Source organism: Myotis myotis, unplaced genomic scaffold (assembly GCF_014108235.1).
Source record: "Myotis myotis isolate mMyoMyo1 unplaced genomic scaffold, mMyoMyo1.p scaffold_m19_p_9, whole genome shotgun sequence".
Taxonomy (NCBI): Eukaryota; Metazoa; Chordata; class Mammalia; order Chiroptera; family Vespertilionidae; genus Myotis; species Myotis myotis.
Genome location: NW_023416401.1, coordinates 5,363,300 through 5,387,623, shown reverse-complemented (window position 1 = coordinate 5,387,623; position 24,324 = coordinate 5,363,300). Strand labels below are relative to the sequence as shown.

The 24,324-nt window shown below is 44.9% G+C and overlaps 1 protein-coding gene and 1 long non-coding RNA gene across 4 annotated transcripts in view; both read left to right on the top strand.

Annotated features, from left to right (window-relative positions):
* GAREM1 (GRB2 associated regulator of MAPK1 subtype 1) overlaps positions 1-24,324 on the top strand; it is a 151,920-nt gene that overhangs the window by 11,581 nt on the left and 116,015 nt on the right. The gene's annotated exons all lie outside the window — the stretch shown is intronic.
* On the top strand, positions 7,178-11,438 carry LOC118663574. The gene is made up of 2 exons (XR_004970083.1): positions 7,178-9,044; positions 10,689-11,438. It is a non-coding gene; the product is annotated as an uncharacterized LOC118663574 (long non-coding RNA).

Genomic DNA, 24,324 nt, shown 5'->3' with positions numbered 1-24,324 from the left:
GTATTCCTTTACCAACTTGGCACCTGAGGACTTTAAATAGTATTTATCAGAGGGTTGAGGTGACAGTTGCCAATAGTAAAGTACTAGATGCTTTAAGATTATCTTTTAGTGGCAAAGAAGCCCTTCCCCCAGTCTTCTCTCTCTCTCTCTCTCTCTCTCTCTCTCTCTCTCTCTCTCTCTCTCTCGTTATCCTCATCCGAGGATATTTTTTCCTTTGATTTTTTTTTTTTTAGAGAGTGGAAGGGAGGGAAGGAAGGAAAGAGAGAGAGAGAGAGAGACATCGATTGGTTTCCTCCAAACGCTCCCAGATCAAGGCCAGGGATCAAACCTGCAACCCAGGTACATGCCCTTGACCAGGAATCGAACCTGAGACCCTTCTGTGGGAGGGCTGACCTCTAAACACTTAGAAACACTAGGCAGGGCTCTTTTTATTTTTCTTGGCTCAATTAGGAAGATATTAGTCTGAGTAGATTGTATACAATTGAACACTGTGGATAGATACAATAGGAGTTTCATGCTAATAAGTGGAGACCAGAGAGGAGGAAAATAAATGAACTAAGTAAAAATATCATTTATAGTCTATCCAGTTTTTTAAATTGTCACAATGAAACAAAACTTTATTTGCCCCCGATTATTAACATAATGACTATTAAGTTAATATTATGTCATGTATTTATTATGCTAATAATTCATTATGAAGAATTTGAAAACATAAAAATATTTAAAAACTAAAGATAATTTGAAGTTTCAACACTGAGATATTTTGGTGACTATCCTTTTGTGTGTCCTCTTCTCTCTCTCTCTCTCTCTCTCTCTCTCATAATTTTCCATAAACAAGGCATTTTAGCTATTGCTTTTCTTTTTACTTTCTCTTCACATCAACCCTCATTTTTCCAACCCAACCCTGGCTGCCTACATGACCCACTTTGATAATCCAGTGTATAGCCTTCATATTTTCTCAATATAACCCTACATCAGCATTAGATGTACATACAAAGACATATACTGAAACATAATTCTGTCATTGCTTTATGAAAATGGGATTGTATTACATACTAGAGGCCCGGTGCACACAATTCGCATGGTAGGGTCCCTAGGCCAGGGCCGATCTGTGCGGCAACTGGAAGGGTGATCAGGGGAGCCCCCACTGGCACCCGCATTGGCCGGCCTGGCACTGCCCACTCACCAGCCCTGCCACCACCACCACTGGTTGCCTTCCTTTGCAGGGCGACCAGCAGGGCAATGGGGGGGGGGGGGGGGCCTGCTGGACGTGCTTTGGCTGGCCTGGGGCCTGTGGGCTGGGGGCAGCTCCTTCATTGAGTGCCTGCCCCCTGGTGGTTGGTGCATGTCATAGCAACCAGTCGTTCTCCTGTTCAATTGATTTGCGTATTACCCTTTTCAATATATATAAAAGCCTAAGTGACCAGTCGACTGCTCAACCAGTAGCTATGATGCACACTGACCACCAGGGGGCAGACACTCAATGCACAAGCATGGAAACATGGAACAGACTAATCTCAGAGGGAAGGAGGAAGGGGGAGGGCGGGAAGAGATTAACCAAAGATCTTATAAATGTACTAGAGGCCTGGTGCATGGATTCATGCACTGGTGGAGTCCCTTGGCCTGGCCTGCAGGGATTGGACTAAAACCAGCTCTCCAACATCCCCCAAGGGGTCCCAGATTGCAGGAGGGTGCAGGCCAGGTTGAGGGACCCCACCAGTGCACGAATCCATGCACCGTGCCTCTAGTATTATATAGGATGCTTTTATATTACACATACTCTTTGGCCTCTTGCTTATATTACCCATAGAAATCCTCTGAATGTTCTGGTATAAAACAAATTCTTTTTAACGACTGCACAATATACCATGCTGCGGAAATGCTTTTCTGTTGACCTGTGTTCAATTTGTTTCTAGTTGTTGGTCCCTGTGAATTAGACTTCACCAAGCCTCCGTGTACATAATGTCATTAATTTGTTCATTCTTTCAAAGAAGTCTGTGGTTTCTATCACATACCTTTTATTTCTCCCCACAAAAAAAATCTTTGCTAGCATTGTCTTCCTGATTCTCTTCACCTCACATGCAAAGACTAAGAATAAATCTTTTTAGGAAAAATAGGAAAAGTATGTCTTCTATCCCAGTATCAAAACCCAATTCACAGAAGAGGAATTGACTTAATAGATGACCAAATGCTATCTAAAAAGTCTATAACTGTTCTCACTCCCATCATTGATGTAGGACCGTGGTCGGCAAACCGCAGCTTGCGAGCCACATGCGGCTCTTTGGCCCCTTCAGTGTGGCTCTTCCACAAAATACCACGTGTGGGCGTGCACGTACAGTGCGATTAAAACTTCGTGGCCCATGTGCAGAAGTCAGTATTTTGTGGAAGAGCCGGTATTTTGTGGAAGAGCCACACTCAAGGGGCCAAAGAGCTGCATGTGGCTCGTGAGCCACGGTTTGCCGACCACTGATGTAGGAGAATACTGTCTCTCCAAATCCGTGTCAACATTGGGTATTCTAAAGTTAAAAAGAAAAAATTGCTATGTTAATTTGCATTTTCCTGGCTATTAGTGATTTTGTGCCTTTTTTGTGTTTGTTTAGTATTTAGACTGCTCTTCTGCAAACTTATACTTTTTTTGCTGGTTTTTCTATTATACTTATTCTTGCCAATTTCTAGATGCTATTTATATATTATAGAGATATTTTTCCTTATTTATATTTATCTTATCTGTTGGCTTTATTTATATTATATTTATCCATTTCAGAGTTTTCCATTTTGACATGGACAGACAAGCCTCTTTTCCCTGTGTTTTCACTCTTGGCTAAGAAATATCTCCCTGACCCCTAGGTTGTCCATGTATTCTCTTAGATATTCTAGGAAGGTTTTTGAATTTTTTAATTTAAGCCTTTAATCCACCTGGAATTAATGTTTGCATATGATGGATAAGAATTTTATTTTCTTCCAGACTGTTGTTGTGCCAGCCCACTTATTCAAAAGAGTGCTCGACTACTGGATTGAACTATTTTTGTCAAATTTATTTTGCTTCGTAACACCCTTCAGCCACACCTGCCTTGGGCTATGATCAAAGAACACAAATGGCTAATTAAATTTGAAACCAATTCTTTATTCCCCAGAGTGGTGACTGGGTAGTCTCCAACCTCGATTTACTTCCCACCTCACCCCCAATGGCTATAGGAGGCCTGAGATGTGTTCTTCTGGAGAAATTTTAATTCACTTGAAAGCCAGTGCCTCCCTGTTGAGCCTGGGAAATGATAGTAACTTGTGAAATGCCTCCTGGAAGCACAGTCCAGATGCTTTGGCAATAAGTTCTCTCCAGGGAAGAATTTGTTTTAAAATGGTACTTCTCTGAGCTGCCGTGTGTGTGTGTGTGTGTGTGTGTGTGTGTGTGTGTGTGTGTGTGTGTAAGACAGCCTTTCAGAATTCAGGAAGCAGTTGCAAGTTGCACTTAACTTTGGACTCGTTTAACTGAAAGTGCATTTCCCTGTTATTTTTTGGATGACGGGCACACTTTAACATACTATTCATAACATGCATGTGTCCATTGCTTTAAAAATTCCTTAATGACACCAGTAGGTCGTTTTTAAAGACCTAGAGTAAATGTCTCTTACCTTTTTCTTACCACCCCGAAAGTCTTTGGTGACATTGTCTTCCTGGTTCCTCTTAATTCCGCATGCAAGGACCAACGTTAAATCTTTTTAGTAAAAACATCGGGCAACGTGGGCCTCCGGTCTCCATGTCAAAGCCCAGACTGTGCTTAATAGAGGTGAAATGGGGAGAGGAGAGAACGCACAGTGTCCACTCTTCTCTGGGACATTTCTTTACTCCATGAAGTTCGTGTCGAACTACAACCGGGTCGCAACCCTGCATTGGATGAGGAACTGTATTAGGTTGGAGTCGGGCGTGTGGAAAAGTTGTGTCACTTCTCCTTAGATCTGTCCTTCTCAGCCCCTGGGAGCCGGCTCGCTCCCTCCTCTTGCCGTGGGCCCTGCACAGGGTCCAGGTGTCCCCCGGATGGATCAGAAGCTCGTCTGAATGCTCCGCCCCGGGGTCTCGGATCCCCCGCTTATCTCTCAAGTACTGCAGGCCCACCCCGTCCACAGGGGCACAGTCCATTCTTCGCCCTCGGACCTGCCAGCTAGTCCTGGGCAAGGAGAGCAGTGACCATCCAGCAGCCGCCCCTCCTGCTGCAGCTCAGAGTTTCCTAGCTCTTCCCCATCTCTGACTCCTCAGATGATCTCAAGCCCAGAAGAGGCCCCTATACATGTCATATTTAGGACTTACTGAATTCTGTGTAGCTACACTGACCTCATGGGAAGTGGGAATTATTCTGAGGCTGGGGGAAGCCAGCTCAGCGGTAAAATGTTGCTGGGGTTTGGTTGCACCGTTTAGTCACAAGCTGTTGAAATATCACACAAGGATATTTCCCCAAAGATTTTTAGAGAGAGTGGAAGGGTGAGGGAGAGACAGAGAGAGAAACATTGACGTGAAAGAGGCACATCGATTGGTTGCCCCCAACACGTGCTCCTACCGGGGCAGGGGGTCGAGCCTGCAATCGAGATCTGTGCCCTTGACCAGAATCAAACCCATGACCCTTTGTTCCTTGTGCTGACGCTCTAACCACTGAGTAAACCAGCTAGGGCACATCTGATGTGTCTTGAGAATATATTTAGTGATGGATGTGGACAACAGGGGATGAGGGTGAGGGCAGGATTCGGGGGATGAGGGGACATTGGGGAGATAAGGACACATTTGTAATATCTTAATCAATAAAGGGAAAAATACAAAAAAAATGAGAATATATTTTAAAATGGAAATGAACATGTTTCACTGATTCTAAGGTGCACATTTTAAATTCTCTGGAACTGGGACACATCATAACGAATGCCATGCCCTAGTTGAATCAGCTGGACTTATTTTTCTTGGTCGCGGTAAAATAACGATTGTGTTACAAGCAATGGCATCCTGAATTACAGGAACGGTGATCCTTCCTCAGAGTGCCTCTGGGGCGGATCATTTAACGTGCAGAGCACACGTGGGAAGCAAGGACTGTCCGTGGACGCCTCAGAGCAGGGGGGAGACCATCGAAACTGAACATGAAGGGCTGTTCTCTGAACTACTCGTCTCTGGTTGAGAAGATGTCAGGCTACGTTTAAATTCAACAAAAGAGAAGGGGAGGTTCCCTGTCCGGACGCCTGTGCTATGATTTCTCCTCCTGCTCCCTTTCCCCCTTTAGAGAGCAGCTTGATGCCTGTACCCCCAGGAGACTCCGACTTTGAGAGCAGGGACTGTGTCTTCCGTGTTCATCATCATGTTCCCAGCATCCAGCACAGCTTCCAGACTGTCCCTGAGCAACACATGGGTGTTCCATGGGGCCTGACGTAGGGGCTCTTTAGTACACACACATCCGCAGTGTCGTGGTCGAATAGTGGCTCCCAAAAAAGTATGCCTGTGTCCAAATGGCTGGAAGGTTGTCACCTTTCTGGAAAAGGGGTCTTGGAGATGTCATGAACCGTCTTTTCTATTTATCTGTATTGTTGGAAGTGTTACCGATGTCCCCTTTGCTTTCTCGCCACTGACCCCCTCCCCCCCACCCCCGCCCCTTCCAGGCCTCCCACACCATTGTCTGTGTCCCTGGGTTTTGCATATGTGCATATAAGTTCCCTGCTTGGGGAGTCCCTCCCCCTCCCCCACAGATGGCTCTAAGTGGGCTCTAAATCCAATGACAAGTGTCCTTCGAAGAGGAAAAAGGCGGAAAAAGGCAGGGGGAGATTTGAGACAGAGAGGAGGCCGAGATTGGAGGGATCCAGCCCGAGGCTAAGGTCTCCCTGAACCACCAGAAGCTGGGAGAGGCAGGCAGGGTCTCCCCTGGGTCTTTCAAGGGAGCGCAGCCCTGCTGGCAGCTTGAGTTTGGTCTTTGGGCCTCCAGCGCCGGGTGTGAGAGAGCCAGTTCCTGTTAGTTTAAGCCACTCAGTTTATGGAAACTTACTATGGCAGCCATAGGAAAGTACTGCACATACAGAGACACACATGCTCAGAAGCACACAGATACATGTAAACAGACACACATTTTGCTGGCCTACAGTTGAATAGATGCCAGGGGCCCACTGCGTAGGCAGATTTTAGACGACGATGACTGAGTAGTAGGCAGGGGAGAGCTTTATTCGAAGGCCAGCGGATACCACCCAGGGCTCGTGAGCAGGTCCCACGACCGAGCTTGTTCTTGAGGAGCGAGGGGCTGGGGAGGGTTGGGAAGGCGGAGATGCTGCTCTTGATGGGAAGGTACGGAGCAGAGGCCCCGAGGGGCGGAAGGAGAGGAGGCCAAAGGCACGCTGGGAGCAGATCCCGAAGAGCTGCAACGTGCTGAAGTCTGACCTTCATCCCGTGGCCAAACTGGTGGCTTTCCTCCCCCACCCCCACTTCGGGACACAAATGACAGATGGTGCCTTAACACGGCCCACTGGTGCCCCAGATTTTGATGAACTCCAATGTGAAAATGAGTGCATGATGAGGCGCAATGATGTGTGTTCTGATAACAGGTAAGCTACTCGGTCAGTACCAGTCTCCCAAGAGGCTCAGCGTACACTCTTCGGACCTTGTGCACGTCCTCTCAGCTAATGCTACATCACCTCTCTCTCTCTCTCTCTCTCTCTCTCTCTCTCTCTCTCTCTCTCTCTCTCCTCTTAGAATTTGAGTGAGAGACCACATTTTCATAGGGAAACTTGAGTCCACTCCAGTTTTTATTTTAAGAATCAATTATTTCACAGACTTTAACATTTTACAAAATACTACTTTTGAGCAGCAGAGTCTGCAGATAGCTCCGTGGCCACATCACACAACGAAGACCAGCGTGCGGACAAATGACTCGTCTCGGCCGCTGGAAGGCCTAGCACAGGGCCTGTGACCAACGCTCCTCAAATGCTCACGGATGCGAACCCCGAGGGGATGTTGAAGGCTTTAAATATGGGAGAGGCCCAATCAGAGTTAGTCTCTAGAACAGTGGTTCTCAACCTTCCTGATGCCACGGCCCTTTCATACAGTTCCTCATGTTGTGGTGACCCCCAACCATAAAATTATTTCCGTGGCTACTTCATAACTGTAATGTTGCCACTGTTATGAATCGTCATGTAAATATCTGATATGCGGGATGTATTTTCATTGTTACAAATTGAACATAATTAAAGCTTAATGATTAATCACAAAAACAATATGTAATTATATATGTGTTTTCCGATGGTCTTAGGCGACCCCTGTGAAAGTTAGGTGTGGCCATGGGATTTGCTCCATGAATAGTACACACACATTTTAAATTCTCTGGAATTGGGTCGTTTGACCCCCAAAGGGGTCGCATCCCACAGGTTGAGAACCGCAGCTCTAGAAGGATCGTTCTGGTGTCATTTTGGATGATCATTTCCAGCGGGGAAAATTTGGGATTATAGAACGACAACTGTTTGGAAACTGTAGGGTTATAATCCAGAAGAAAGGTGGCCTCTAGGCCAAACTAGATAAGTGGGAATATGGAGGAGGGGGAATGGGAAGTATTTTGAAGGTGAGCTTCCCAGGACTCATGCTTGAGTGTGGGGCATGAGAAAGAGGGCAGCGGCCCGTAGTTCGGGGGTTACTGGCTCCAGTGCTGATGCCGCTGGAGGTAAGAGCCCAGGTAGTGGCGGTGCATTTGCCGGGGAGGCTGTGGTGACACCTCCACAGTGTCAGTACTTTCAGCAGCGGAGGCGCATGTGTGCCTGGTGCTCCTACGTGTTTATCACGAGTTGGCTGGGGGGCCGGGGGGGGGCGGTCCTGCTCCAGGCCACTGTCCTCACTGCAGGACCCAGGCCTGTAGGCTCGGTTTAGGCTGCCACACGTGTTGAGGCAGGAGAGAGAACATGGCAGATCACACACTGGCTCCTTCCGGCTTGTGCCCAGAAGTGATGCACCCAACATCCTTCTAACATTTCCTTGTTAGCAGTCAATCCCATGGCTGCACCTAACTCTCAAGAGGGTTGAGATCTGTCGCCTTTCCATATGGAGTCTCCCCATGACTCCAATGGTGGTGGTGGTGGTGGAGGTGTGGGAAGGCAGCATGTTCATCTGTGATGTTGAACCTGAACTATTTCAGGGAAATTCAGTTCAGAAGAAGTTGGGAATCTGGGCTTGTGTCTCAAGAGCATTCAGGACTAGAGAAATAGTATGGGAAGGTTTCAAAGTAATGGTCATAAAACAAGCCACGGGAGTGGATAACTTTGATCAGGGAGGGAATAGAGCCTGTTCTAATATGGTAAAAAGTCAAGGTTAATAGTTTGTGGTTACAAATATGGCAACCCCGAGGCCATATTTTTTTTAGTAGCTTATTATAGACTTTTAAATAATTTTAAGTAACTGTTGGCATAGGGGTGGAATTAATCACTTAAACGGCATTTAGCTTTTTCAGACTCCCAAATCGCTGACTCGTGTTTAATCATTTAAAAGGTGCCTTTAGATTTTGCAGTAGGATTTCAGCCAATTTTCTGACCCGGCTGGGAAGAAAAAGTATTGCTAAGAATAGTCATTGTAGTTTGAATTGAAGACCAGTCATAAGTTGATTGATACTTGGATTGCTGAGTACTCAGAAAATTAGAATACCTTATAAAATCTTCTGACTGGCTGTGCTTCAGACAGAAACACAAGGTTAACCTTGCTGTAAATGATATTCTTGTTACAGCTCCAGTTACTGACAGAGGGAGGTGGTTAATAGCGCTTCTCCCCATTGGCCAGTGTGTGTGCATAAGGAGACATGCTTTTTCTAGTCCCCTTTCTCTTAAAAGGTTCTTGCGCTTTTGCCTACCCAACCTCCACCAGGGTCTCACTTTGTAAACTTTTTACATAGAGATATGTGATTACCCAAAATAACCTCTCCTCCCTTCAAGATGATGCACTTATCAGGAAAATCAAAAACAAACCAACCTGCTTGAGTGCGTGTCACCATTATTTCTTTGATGGCGGTTTTGCAGCATCACAAGAGCAGTGATGGTGAACATGACGATGCCTGTGTAAGTAAATGAAGTTTAATTTTAGAAGACAGTCTCCCCCCCCCCCCCAAAAACCGTGTCTTCACGGATCTACGCTGCCTCTGTGCGTCAACAACAGAATTGAGTCCTGGGGGCACAGGTCGGGAGCCCACTCTGCCTAAATTCTTCATCTCTGGACTCACCCTTGCCCTGAGCCGGCTGTTCTTGCCCTGTTCTCTTTGGAAGAAGTGTCGTTTGTTTACGCGGATGGGAGCAGAGATGTCCACAGAGGCTGGAAAACGAAGGTGGACATAGACCCGTCTCCCCGACACTCACTTAGCAGTGATCTGATGAGTGGTAGCTAGCTCCTTGAAAATGGGGCAAGAGAGATCCCAACATAAACCCCTGTAGACAGACAATGTCGTGATTCTTTATTATCTGTATCCTTGTCTCTGTGTGAAATGGCTTAACTTTCATCTTAGGCAGGATCTCCAGTGCCCTCTCAGAGCATAGCTGATCCATGCAAACCGCGTTGTCTATGTGACACGCATGGCGTAGAATCGGGAAAGGAAAGCCACTCCGTCACCACATAGAATGAATTTCAACAACGTCATTTCTACATGATGTGGTCTCTTTATCATCCACAGACCTTTTATCAGTGTCCCAGGAACAGTCTAGGGCAGGGGTGGGAACCTTTTTCCTGCCAAGGGCCATCTGGATATTTATAACATCATTCTCAGGCCGTACAAAATAATCAACTTAAAAAGTAGCCTGCTGGATTTGGCCACACATCTAATTAACTCACCCCTAATGCCTTGGCAGGGCCAGACCAAATGGTTTCGAGGGCCTTACACAGCCCAAGGGCCGGACGTTGCCCACCCCTGGTCTGTGGAAATAAAAATAGCAGTTGGGGAACATGCCTGCCATCTGTAAAGCAAGTGGGAAGAGCCAACAAGCATTAGGCCCCTGTCCTCAAGAAATTTAAAATTAAATACTGTATCTTTTATTACTAACTGTCACTTTTTACAACTGTTACAGTAGATTTGAGAGATTTAAGAAAGAGAACTGAGTCTATACCAGTCCTGAGAGGTATTAGTAATCATCGATTGCTTTTCTGTAAAGCAAGTCTAGTTGTATAGTAATACGATAAGAAAGGGAAAAGCTGCATTAATATGTTTATATTTCCTCTTCTAAAACGTTTACTTTTCTATAAAGTCAAAGAAACTATTTTTTAAAATATGGAGAGCAGGGTATATGATAATACCAGTAGGACTATGACTTAAAAATGTACTCGATGAATCGTTTTGTTGAATCAGCTTTTAAAATATGCAAAAGTACATTTTGAACATGGAGAGTTTCGTTGACGGTTCTGAGATAGCCAAGTTAACTGATTTCTTCTTCTTAGAGGCGTCCACAGGACATGGCAACCAGAAAGAACACTTCCATTCGGTAGGGCATATTCAGAGATTCTGTGGCTTCAAACATGCAGGAATGACTTGTGTAGTAGATGTAAATGAACGGCCAGAAACCCACTCCCTGCTTCCTACTGCATGTCAATTAGGCGGTGACGGGTGCCGCTGAGCCGAGGGGAGCAGTGTGGCTGCTGTTTGTGTGTGCTTGTCGCAGGAACAGTTTATAGAGTCTTAAATGCAGCGAAGTCACAGGGGCTTGGTGCTCTCTCTGCAGCCGCACAATCGGGGCCTTTGATGGCTGTGCAGTGAAGCCTGCTGGGATGATGCACACAGCACCCGGCCCTCGAGGAGACCCTGCGGCCCCATTCCCGTTGGGAGATGGCTTGGTGACACATCAGGGCGAGATTTTTCTGTTTTCGTTCTGCACATCATTGAGTTTCATCATCCGTGTGTCTTGAAAATTTGACTCCCACGTGTCCTTACCTGACAATTACAGGAATTGCAGGGGGATTTGAGGAAGTGCAATTTGAGGTGGAAGCAATGATCATCATTCCGGAAGCCTCAGACGAGTCATCTGATGAGCTCCCAGGTGTAGCGGCGAGTGGAAGACGGAAGCCCGGGGACCATATGCATCGCCTCCCTCCTGGTTTTTTGTTTGCTCGTTTTTTGTTTTGGAAATTGTTGTTCTTTGGGGTCCCAGTCAGACACGGGTCTCCACCCCAGTTCCCTCTTGACCTGCGTGTGAATTTGGGAAATGGAGGAGCCTTTTGGAATGTGTGTCCTTCTGTGAGGATCCCAGTTTCGTCTGGGCAAAGTCCCCATCGGCCCCTCTTGTCCCTGCAGAATCAATAGCAGTGCCCTCGCTCATGCTCCGAGGAGTCCTGGTTCGGGCAATGCGTTATATGGACGTCCTGTTTGTAAGTGAAATGGAGATAGTGTGAAGGTGTAACTGTATGCAATAATGTGGAAGTGAACATCTCAGTTGCTTTGGTTCACAAAATAAATTTTTTATTGCAGCAGGTAACCTTGGATTCCATAACATTGAATAATTATATTGCGTGCACACGTGTGTGTGTTTGTGTGTGTGTGTGTGTGTGTGTGTGTGTGTGTTACATACAAAATACACACTCTGAGGAAGTCTCTGAGAACTGGAGAGGCTATTTTGGTGTAGCCACTTACTGTGTGTTGGTAGTCAACCTCCTCCGTATTTTGAAAGGAATAATCACTCCTGTATTTACGACTTTGGAGATTTTTTTTCCTGCACAGCAATGTCCCCATCTGTTATTTGAGTAAATCTGAAGGCTGTGGTCCCCTCGTGGCAGAGCATCCGTTAACATTTAGAGCAATTCTCTTGATTAACAACATGCATTTTTTACCTCAACATGGCATTTCCTGGGATAACATGGTTTTGCTGCTGAAATGATGATTTGTGAGAGTAATTTCTATCATGCTACTGTGGTCTCATGATTTTTCCTAGAAAAATGAATCCATGTGATTTGATTCTAAGATTATTACACATGCTAATTAAATGTTTGGAATTTACTGTAGGGATTTTAAACTACGTGTAGGAGGTGGAAATAATTTGTTACGCTATAGTAAGATGGTTCATTTTGCATTAGAATATTTCAAGACATACTAACCCATATTTGCACGTTGAACTCGGGCAGTTTAAACTAGGAGTCGTTAGCTTCAGTCATTCAGCTTGACTTGGACATCTTTCATTGGAAGATTTCTGGTTTATATTCAAAGGCAAGAAATTATTAATTCATGAATTCTAAGTGTTACCATATACAATAATTTCCACAAGACTTTTTATTTATATCATTCCTTTTTCTCTTCTTTTTTTTTTCAAATAACAATGTGAATGTGTGAATGGTGCTCTGGGGGACTAGATACCTCCATTTGGGGAGCAGGCGCTGTTAAGCGTTTCTGGTGAATGATTTTACACGTACATCCTGGGCTACTTTTGCATAAATTCTTTTCTATTCCTATAAGATGCTCAGGAAGACCTCTCTGTGTTAGGTCTGCGACCTGTGTGTGTGTGTGTGTGTGTGTGTGTGTGTGTGTGTGTGTGAGAGAGAGATCCTGAATGAAAGCTATATACTTTTTTTAAAAAATCCTATCAGTCACCCTTTTTAGGACCGTGTGTAGACTTCCCACCTGCATCCCTTAGTCTGTACACACAGTGATGGCTTCTGCAAGATGAGGGATGAAGAGCGGGCTTGGGAGGGTCCCTATCAGATACACATTTTACAAATATTTCTCCCCTTCTGTGCGTTAACTTTTCACTTTCCTGATGGTGTCCTTTGAAACACACGCTTTACCTGTTTAGGATTTCCAGTTTTTCTGGTTTTTACTTTGTCACTGGTACTTTTGGGGTCACATATAAGCAATCATTGCTCCATCCAAGGTCACAAGAATTTACTCCTATATGTTCTTCTAAGAATTTGGTTTCAGCTCCTACATTTGTGTCTTTGATGCCTTTTGAGTTGGTTTTTACACAGGTTCCTTTTAAAGGATGGCTTGTCTGTGTTTCCCAGGTATTGGATCTTGAAAGTAGTGCTGGCATTTCCATCCACATGAAATGACATGAAAAGTTTAAGAGAAAAAAACTCCATTTTTCGCTTGTCTGTCTGGTCATTATGTTTGGCCATTTGGGGGGCGGGTCTGCTTTCTGACAGACAGTGATTGATTTCATCTTTCTAACCTAGCGCTATTGTGAGCCGAGGAACCCGCGGGTTCTCTGTCCCAGCCCCAAACACAAGTCAGTGTGTGCTGGAGACTCTTGCTCTGGTAACCTGAACAGTTGCTCTCTGTTCGAGAACAATATCTTCATTTTCTGAGAACATTTGTTTGGGATCTTTCCATGAAAGCATCTCTCTTCCCCTCGGCCTCTTATCTGCACAATGAACAAAGCCCCCGAGGAGAGGGCGAAAGCTGAAGGCGTGCAGGTGACTTGAAACGGCCGCGTCCCATATGCTGCGAGCGCTGGACGTGTTCATCCACATCCAACTTGAGTTTTGGGAAACTTCACAGCCTCTTCTCAGATACACGGCCCAGCTTTCTCGTAAAGCCGTCTGTTATTTTTACCCATTAAAACAGGATGGCTTTTAGTTCTCTACTAATGGCTTTCATAGGCTTACTTCCATATTCTGTGGTATTGCTCCGTCTGTAAATCACGTTTTTAAATGGGAGGGCACCAATATCTCTTGCAATAGAGTTTATATTTTAAAAGCTCCAGCTACCCCGGAGTTATCACATAGTGAATGAAAAGCTGAAGTGGAAGTTTGGCACTGAATGCAGATTCATTGGTTTCTATTTTTAGTTATTATTTTGAGCTTCTTGGCTTTTCAGGCTGCTAAAAACTTATTTTGTTGTAAGTCGCTTAGTTTCTCACTTTATGGTGAAGAATCTAAACATTGAGACTTCTCTGCTGATACTGTCACAGCTGTGGTGGAAAGGGTGGTGGGCATGATGGGAAGCCATAAAGCGGGTCGTCGGCAGGGTTGACTAGAACAACAGATCTTCAGTGCCGACGTGTACTTTCAAAGGATGGATCGGTCATGATCTTCATGTAGCAGTCCCGTAATTTAGTTTAGTATTTGGCCAAACTGCCTCTGGACAGTTCCGGGGGGGTTCTTCTGCAGAAAGAAACGGCCGTGCGCACCTGCCTGGAGAAGGGATAGAAGCCGCATTCAGCGCGCGGGGTTCAACTCGGGGGCCGCCTGTGACTGCTTCGAGCCGGCACCGTGACCTTCCCGAGGGCCCGGGTAGGCGGCACCGGGGCAGGAAGTTTGCTGTACTTCGGAATGCAAGCAAAAATATTGGCACATTGTGTCTCCGGGTGACTGTGAGAGCGCTCTCCCTCTGTGCAGGCCGGGCGGGTGGGCTCGGGGGCAGGGCCTGGCTGTGTGGGTTGGCTGGTGTCCGAAGAAGGAGCCCTTTCAGATTCAGATCTGATTCCAGAAACGGAGACACAGAACTGCCGTGGGGCCGCTTTGGTGGCAGGGGCTGAGGGCAGGCAGGCTTCTGGCTGTTGGCAAACCGCTGGTGTCTGGGTGAACAGCCGTTTAAAACAGAGGACACACTCCGCATGGGCCTGCGTCCAGCAGGTAGCGGCTGCCCCTCTGCTGCTGCTGCCATTGCTTCAAAAGCTGAGTCGACTTGGCCGGCGGCTACTAGGAAGCTCACATCCGTTGTGTTTTACTCTGCACCAGTGGTGTCTTTCTTTAAGTGGCTCCTTTAATGCTCACAGCAGCCACACACGTTAAGTTCTGTCATTGTCCCGCCTCCCAGGGGAGAATGGTACGTGAAGGTGGCCCATGGGTTCCTTAACGTGTAAAAGAGGACTAGTCATACCTCCCTCACCGGGGAGAGGAAAGATGAGTTAAGATGATGCCTGCAAAGCACGTACCACTGTGCCTGGCCCACTCTAGGAATTCAGTACAGATACTCCTACCCCAGGCCTTAGACGGCCTCTACTGGGACGCTGGATGTAGTAATTCTTAAGGATTCCGTGAAATTTTACATCTATAGCAACACTGTCTCCTGTTTAAATGTACTTTCTTTTATATAACAACATTTATAAAAAACACTTTGACTCTATATCATCATTATTGTTGTTTAATTATTACCATTATAACTACTTTTTTTAAAAAAACACAACATTTTCGCTTAAGTAGACTTTGCTGGATATCCTGTAAACCTAACCACCACATATGATGTTTCTATGGACAAAATGATCCCATTTTCTTTGCCGCCAATTTAATAATAAATGTTGGAAAGGAAACTTTTGCTTTGTTCTTTACATGTATATTTTGAGATAGTTTTAGATTTACACGTATCTAGAAATAGTACTGTGAGTTCTTATATAGCCTTAACCCATCTTCCCCTCATAACCGTAACGCAACTATCAAAACTACAACGTTAACATTGGCTCAATACTATTAATTAAACTGTAGACTTGCTTTGCATTTCACCAGTGTCTTCTCTGTTGTCCTTGTTCTAGTCCAAGATTGAATCAGGTCCCACATTACATTCAGTTCTCCTGTCTCTTGAGGCCTCTGTGATGTGTGACAGCTCCTTGGTCCCTCCTTGTGTTGGGTGATCTTGACACTTTTGAAGAGTTCTGGTCATTGAGCTTGTAGAATTCTCCTCAGTTTAGATTTGTCTGATGGTTTCTCTTGACGAGATTGCGGTCGTGCGTTGTTGGGGAGGATGATCTCTCAATGAGTTATATCAGGGATATGTGATGTCAATACAGCTATTACTGGTGAAGCCGGCCTTGATCCTTTGGGCACGCTGGTCTCTGCCAGGCCCCGCCCTTTTTTTTAAGAGTCAGTCTAACCCTAACTGGTTTGGCTCAGTGGATAGAGCGTCGGCCTGCGGACTCAAGTGTCCCAGGTTCGATTCCAGTCAAGGGCATGTACCTTGGTTGCAGGCACATCCCCAGTAGGGGGTGTGCAGGAGGCAGCTAATCGACGTTTCTCTCTCATCGATGTTTCTGACTCTCTATCCCTCTCTCTTCCTCTCTGTAAAAAATCAATAAAATATATATATATTTTTTAAAAGTGTCAGTCCATTTTATTTTTTTGATATTTATATATGCATATTTATTGATTTCAGAGAGGAAGGGAGAGGAGGAGAGAAATGGAAACATCAGTGATGAGAGAGAAATATCTATTGTCTGCTTCCGGTACCCCTCCTGTTGGGGATCGAGCCCACAACCGGGGTACATGCCCTGACAAGGAATTGAACCAAGATCTCCTGGTTCATAGGTCAACGCCCAACCACTGAGCCACACCAGCCGGGCTCCCCCAGGCTTCTTCTCCATAAGGTTACTGTTGTTCCCTTTGTAAGTAACAAAAACTTCGGGGGAGACTTGAGACTGTGCCTGTGTCCGGTTTCTCCTCAGACTTGGCCCACTCGTTGTAGATCCATGGGTTTTGCCTGCAGCACTGACGGTGGCGGCTTGAAACAGTGGTTTTTCTATTTCCCTCATCGCTTCTACACTTAGAATTGGAATCCTTCTGTATAGCATCACAGAATCACAGATGTTTTATCCTTTGGGTTATGCCCATTTTATCACTATTTTTTGCTCAAGTTATTCCAGCTTTGGCCATAGGGAGTTCTCTTGCTGGCTTTGGCAGCCTTCATTGTGCCTCCATCTTTGTTTTAAGCCCTTTCTTACTTTCTGACGCCTTACGATGTTCCAGACCCACTTTCTATTTTCCCTGCCTCAGCCTTGGGATCAATCACTTCCTCAAAGAGGTTGATTCCTTTTAATAAAGGGATGTTTATTGCGACAGGGGTGTCACTGCTTTTAGGCCTCTCAGCAGAGTTAAGACATATATGTATGTAAACTGCCAATGTGTACACCAGGGGTCCTCAAACTACGGCCCGCGGGCCACATGCTAATACAAATATTGTATTTGTTCCCGTTTTGTTTTTTTACTTCAAAATAAGATATGTGCAGTGTGCATAGGAACTTGTTCATAGTTTTTTTTTAAACTATAGTCCGGCCCTCCAACGGTCTGAGGGACAGTGAACTGGCCCCCTGTTTAAAAAGTCTGAGGACCCCTGGTGTACTCACACATATCTCTATATTTTCATATCCACCTCACTGTACATGAACTTGGGGGTTCAGACTGCATAACCTCGGATTCATAGCTAGCACAGGGTTCGGTTTAATATTCCTCCTTTGCTCATTTAACTTCTTTTCCCAACAGTGAGAAACTGGCTTTCATTATCAAGAAGCAATTGACCATATCTGTGTGGATCTATTTTTGGATTCTCTATTCTGTTCCATTGATCTTTGTGTCTGTCCCTTCACCAACATGACAGTCTTGATTCTAGTAAGTCAAAATCAGGTAGGGTGAGTCCTCTGATTTTAGTTTTCTTACTCAAAATGGTTTGGCATTCCAGTTTCTTTGCATTTTTCTATAAATATCAGAATCAACTTGTCTGTATTTACCAAAACAAACAAAAGACAATAACTCCTGCAAGGATTTTTATTGTAATTACATCAAACCTATAAATCATTTTGGGGAGAATTGATATTCTTAATCATAATGAGTCTTCCAATCCATGAGTATTCTGTCTCTCCATTTGTTCACATTTTCTTTGCGTTTCTTTCAAAGGTTTTCTAGCTTTCAGCATACAGATCCTATCCATGTTTTGTTAGAGTTATGCTTGTCTGTTTCTTTCTTTGGAAACTATTGTAAGTGGTATTACATTTTATTTTATTTTTTAATATATTTTTATCGATTTCAAGGAGGAAGGGAGAGGGAAAGAGAGAGCGATAGAATCATCAATAATGAGAGAGAATCATCTATCGGCTGCCTCCTGCATGCCCCCACTGGGAATAGAACCAACAACCCAGGCATGTGCCCTGACTGGGAATAGAATCGTGACCTCCTGGTTCATAGGTCTACACTCAACCACTGAGCTACACCAGCCGGGCGGTATTACATTTTAAAATTTGTTTCCATTTGTTCGTTGCTACAATACAGAAATTGAATTTTGTGAGTCAACTTGGTATTCTTCAATCTTTCTTATTAGTTCAAAGAACTTTTATAGATTTTTTTAGAATTTTCTATGTAGATATCCATGTTCTCTGCAAATAGGGACAACTGTAGTTCTTCCTTTCTAATCTGTGCTTTTTAACTTCTTTTTCTTCTTTTAATTGCAGTGGCTAGAACTTCCCGTATTATGATGAATTAAAACAGCAAGAATGGATATCCTTGCTTTGTTCTGGATCTTAGGGAAAAACATGTGTTCTCAAGGTCCATGATTTAGCTCTGGGTTTTTATTTATTTTTATTTTTTGTAGATGTCCTCTATCAGATTAGAAAGATTCTCTTTTCTCCCTAATTTGCTAAAAAAAAAAAAAAAAAAAAAATGTGGGTTTTATAAAATCATGAATAGGTATTGAATTTTGTGAAATGCTTTTTCTGTATCAATCGAAATGATCATGTGTGGGTTTTATTTCTAGTCTATTAATGTGGCGAATTATAGTAGTTGACTTCAAATATCAATCCAGCCACGAAGTCCCATGATAAACTCATCGCTGTAGCACTGCCATAGGCCAGGTCCACAGATAAAAAATGGTGGAGGTGGCCTATTACTATCAATGTTCATATTTCACTGATGATTTTTGCCTCTACGTTGATGTGGGATGTTGCTACAGTTTTCTTCTGTACAACCTTTGTCTGCTTCTGGTTTCAGGGTAATTCTGGCCCCATAGAATGAGTTGGGAAGTACCTCCTTCTCTCATGTTTTCTGGAAGGGATTGTAGAAGTAGTGTTATTTCTTCCTTACTTGTTTGGTAGAAACTATCTGGGCTTTGAGATTTTTTTTAAGGTTTTCTAACTACAGATTTAATTTTTTTTTTTTTTAATAGAAGACTAATTGGGCTACCAATTTTTTTTCTTCAGTGCATTTTGGGTGTTTGTTATTTTTGAGAAGTTAGTCCATTTCTTCTAGATTTTGTTGACTATATGTGTGCAGAGTTGGTCTTAAGAATTCCTTTGTTTTCCTGCGCATGCCTGCCTTGATATCCCCTCTTTTCTGATATTGATAATTTTTATCTCTCTCTTTTGTATTTTATCAATCTGACTAGAGATTTATCAATTTCATTGATTTTTTTTCAAAGAACTAGTTTTAGGTTTGATTGATTTTTCTCTATCGTTTTATAGAAATTAAGAGAAGAATATTGTATTATCTTTACCCCGATATGTTCCATTTCTGTTGCTTTTCTTCATCCACGATGTTCCAGGTTACCTTCTGGTGCCGTTTCCCTCTGTTTGAAGAACTTTCTGTAGCGCTTTTTAAAGTAAATCTGCTGGCAACACATTTTCTCTTCATTTTTCTTCCACTGAGAATGCCTCTCTCCCCTTCATTTGTCAGGGTGTTCTCACTGGAGGAAAGTTCTTTCGCTTCAGGACTTGAAAAATGTCCTTTCTGCCCTCCATGACTTCTGGTGAAAAGTCAACAGTTATATCAGTCTTTTTTATTGTTATTTTTTGTCATTATACTCAGTCTCCTTTCAGGATTTTTGTCTTTGTCTTAAACGTTCAGGAGTTTGTTTGGGTGTGTCAGGGCATGGATTTTTATAAGCTGATTCTGTCTGGTATTCACTGAGACTTTTGAACCTGTAAGTGCTATCTACCAAGTTGCCAGCATTTCAGCTGTGCTTTCTGCAACCCCTTTTCAGCACCACCTTTTCCCTCTCCTTCCGGGGCGCCGAGGACAGGAAGGTTCCACCCTGTGTGTTGTCCCAGAGGAGCCTGGGACCTGTTCATTTTTAAAAATATCTCCATTGTTCTTTCTGTTGGATAATTTCTATTGATTTACTGATGATTTCCACAAATTCACCGACTTTTTCCTCTGTTGTTTCCATTCTGCCCTAGAATCCATCCGTTAATGTTTTATTTCAGTTATTGAATTTTTCAGTTCTCAAGTTGCCATGTGCTCTTTCTTTATGTTTCCTGGTTTCTGGCAGACTTTTTATCTGTTTGTTTCATGAGTGTTTACTGTTACATCTTAAAGCATAGTTCTAACAGCTGCTTTGAAGTCTTTCTAATAATTCCAGTGTTTGGGTAGGTGGCCATCTCTTCCCTTACAGGTTGCTATTTTCCTGGTTGTAGGCCACGTGATGGCCGTGTAGAATGTTCTGTTATGAAACCCAGGGTCTTGTTTAAGTTTTAAGCAGAACATTGATCTTTTGCTTCGCCTTGTGTGGGCCGGCGTCCCACAGCTTAGGTTCCGGGTACAGGTCTCACCCTGCCCTGTGGCCTGGGTTCCAGGGCCGGCTCCGTCCTCACAGCCTGTGCGGTGCTGATGGGACCTGACCTCCTGGGCCCGCCCCGTGGTCCTCTGGGTGCGGGCAGTGTCTGCCTGTAGCTCGGCTCTCAGGGTGCCTGGGAGGCCGCTGAAGGTCAGGTGGATGCTCTTCGCGGAGGTGAGCCCGGGGTTCCAGACAACGGTACAGATGGCTGCATCGAGCCCCCCTCGCTGGCATCTCCCCGGCGTTGTCTCGCTCCTCTGGGCCCCTTCCCATTCCTCTAGCCAAAAAGTCAACTGCTCCTGGATCTCCTCTCGCCCTGCCCTTCTTCCCACACTCACATCTGTCCAGGACTGCGTTGCAAGGAAACAGAGACAAAGAAACAGCAGTGATTCGCCCATGGTCTTGGGGCCACCACTGCCCACCTTGCACCCCCCCGCCCCACAGCCCCTGGACTGCTGATGACTGCAGTTCTGCTGCACACATTCCCGTCCCTCCCCCAGGCTCTGTCACCGCCCGCTCTGCAGCCGCGTCTGCCCGCATCCTGCCGGGGTTGGAACTGCGCTCAGAGGGGAGGCAGTAGCACACTCCGTCCGCCTTACCTGGAATCTCCGAGAAACTGAAAGGCCGAGTCCCAGCCAGGCTGAGGCTGAGGCCTCGCTGTCAACATATTTGTTTACTTGTTCAACCTCAGTGTGTGCGTGTGTGTGTGTGTGTGTGTGTGTGTGTGTGTGTGAGGGGGGGGGGGGAGTTTCTGAACTCACACCCCTGTGAGAAACACATTTAGCAACTAGAGCACATACAGTATCTGTGTGCAGGCTTCCCCTCTCTAACACGACAATATCAAGTCAAAAATACTGCTTCCAAAGCTCCCAGGGTCCGCTCCTCCCACCCGCTCAGGGACTTCTGTGCGCCATTTCTCGGTTACATTCATCGGATAAGACAGCCTCCTGGGGCTGCGTTTCCCATTTGTAAGCTACCCTGAGCTCTCTGGCATGATTGCCTTTCGTCTGTTTTGCGGGTCTAAAAGCTTGTGAAGTTGTACTTGCGTGGTAATCGCTTCTTCAGTGCTCCCCCAACCCCCCTCCCCGCCCCCCCCCCCCGACCCCGTCCTCTCCCTTGGACCCCACTCAACAGCTGTGGTCATTCTCATCGCAGGGCTAGCGCACTGGCATGTAAACAGTATTCTAGGACTTGATTGGTGACCATGCTATGACCTTTGACCTGTAATGTGCTTGCTAACAGAAAAGGACAAAGCTTTTTAAAATTTCATATGACCTCCATTGTGATTTGGCATTCGCATGACGATATACTGCTGTGACATGGTGTTTGAAACCAAGTTGTTCATGTATCATGTTAGTTTTATGTTACTAGACCATCCATGACAATGCATGATTTCTGGTCTTGTTTGAACGTATTAACCAATATTTGTAGTGTAGGAAGTGGCCAAGTATTTATCTCATTTTTGCTTTTATTGTAGGCTAACAGCAATTAGATTAAAGAATATCATTCTAACCTGGCCGGTAGGCTCAGTCACTGAGCATTGACCCATGTACCAGGAGGTCACAGTTCAATTCCCGGTCAGGGCACATGCCCGGGTTGCAGGCTCGATCCCCAGTGTGGGGCATGCAGGAGGCAGCCAATCAATGATTCTCTCTCATCACTGATGTTTCTATCTCTCTCTCCTTCTCCTTTCCTCTCTGAAATCAATAAAAATATATATTTTTTCTAAAAGAATGTCATCCTACACTAAGAAGGGGTGAGCTGGAAAGTCTGTTCATTGAGAATAAAAGATCACCTCTGCCTGGATCAGTGCTTTTCATGAAGGAAGTAAAGGGTCCTTTATCAGGATAGTTTAAATTCTTATCAAGAACCCATGCCGGAAACACTGCCAGGAACTGTGCTCTCCGGCTTCTCTCACGCATCTGCCCAGCGGATCTCACCTTCAGATCTGAGGGTGCTGTGCTGTGAGGCCTGGAGTAGCGTAGCAACACCGGAGTGCAGAATGGCACGAGGGGACTGGAGCTGCCCCTGAAGAAAGGATTTGTTCGGTTGGGAACCAAGCGTTAGGTTTGCTTATTGAGGCCGATGGCAGGGATTCTGGGAGGTGGACATGATTAGCCAGAATGCTGAAGTGTTGTGTTTTGCTTTTATGAACTTTTTATATTCGATTCTCCTGATAGAAATAACCCTAAATGGTAGATCATGGGCACCAAAGCCATTCAGATGATTTAGAATATCGCTAGGGAGACTTCAGAGGAATAAAGTTCCAATAGCTAGTGTGCAATGAAATATGGTTTTAATTAACCTAATTGCTATTGATATACAAAAGGGCTCGCATGGGATGCAGATTTGAAATGGGGACGTTCCCTTTATTCCTTGATGGAGATAGTAAATGGCAATACGGCTGGGAGATTAGGGTCTCCCAAACTGACCTTGTCCTTTTCTCCCCCACTAATCAAACGAAGTGATCATGGCAGGCTTCATTTTTGGGTTATTTCTGAGGGGAAGGGGCAGGACACAAAGAAACATAAAATTTATTCTAGAAATGCCTTCCAACCTGTAAACCTTCCTGGGGCTGTGCAAATTGTACAAAGAAGCTCAAGCTACTCATCCGGAAAGGAGAGTGCAGGCGTGTCCTGGGATCCAAGGGCAAGAACATGCAAAGGGCTAAACCGAGGGGCAGGAAAGATGGAAGATGGCCTCAGTGGCTCACCAGGGGTCACAGGCTGGGTGCGTCGTCCAAATGTTGAACCTGGGGTTCCTCCTCCGTGGGGAGGAGCGACATGTAATGGTGAGGGGCTGAGCTAGACAGAACCCCCAAAGCGATCGATGTTTCCATTCTCCGGCTGATTACCATGAAAGCCTCTAATGGTATGTAGCCTTTCGGAAGGCGACAACATCTACCCAACCTGCAAATGAGTTTTTCCACCATTTCCATTCTCAAGCTGTCATATGTTCTCACGATTTCCCTCCAGGTGGCTGCTCTGTGTCCCAAAAGATCACCGCATTTCTAGTGGGATTGTCTATTTTTAAGAGGATGACTTCTCTTCTGACATCATCCATCCCCATTTTTAGAACTCTCTATCGTACGCTTTTCCACCATATATAGTCACATTTTTACACGCAGTTTTACCAAATTACACTGGACCCTGCTCCTTCCTTTTCCTCGTGCTGTTGTGTGTTAGGACATTGACGAGACCTAAGAAATGTAACTTTCAACTTTAGAAAACAAAGCTTTACCATGTCAATAAGTGATGTGGCATTTTGGAAAGGTCACATTTTTTATGGTTGGAAGGAAAATTGGAAATATTTGTGAGTCATTTTAGTTGTCTCAGTGAGTTGGACGCCAGCTATCTCTCCAAGGTTGGATGCTAAATTTAAACGCAGAGGGTCACTTCTCTCCCTATGGCTGATTTTAATATTAGGCCATGTCTGCATATAATAGTACAGGCCTTTGAAGTGGAACTTGTCATGTGCACTTATGGGTGGTAAGCATGTTCCCTGTGTCAGCTGTTCCGTTCATGCCTCTGCCGGTAGCTGTGTTACACCCAGACCATGGCTGTCTTACGTGTCACCATTGTCACCATTTGAGAACTGAGCTCTCGGTTTCCACCTCCAGCTAAGGGAGACAGGAACTAACTCCTGGTTCTCTCTCCAGCTCCTTTATTTATTTTTATTTTAAATGTGTTTTTATTGATTTCAGAGAGAAGAGGGGAGACAGAGAGAGAGAGAGATAGAAACATCAGTGATGAGAGAGAATCATCAATTGGCTGCCTCCTCCATGCCCCCTACAGGGAGTCAAGCCTGAAACCTAGGCAAGTGCCCTGACAGGAACTAGAACCGTGACCTCCTGGTTCATGAATCGATGCTCAACCGCTGAGCCACACCGGCCGGGCATCCAGCTCCTTTATTTATTAACGGAGTGGCGTTGGATTAATTATGTCACCTTTTTGAGCTTCAGTTTTTCTCATCTATAAATTTGGGGGAAGGAGTTTATAGATCTATTGAACGTTAAAAATAATTCTTAGTTTCCTGGAAACTAACCACCGCTCACTAAGCGGTGGTAGCTATTAGTTCTTGGTAAGTGATGTGTTTCTTGCAAAACCTACCTTCACCAATGGCAG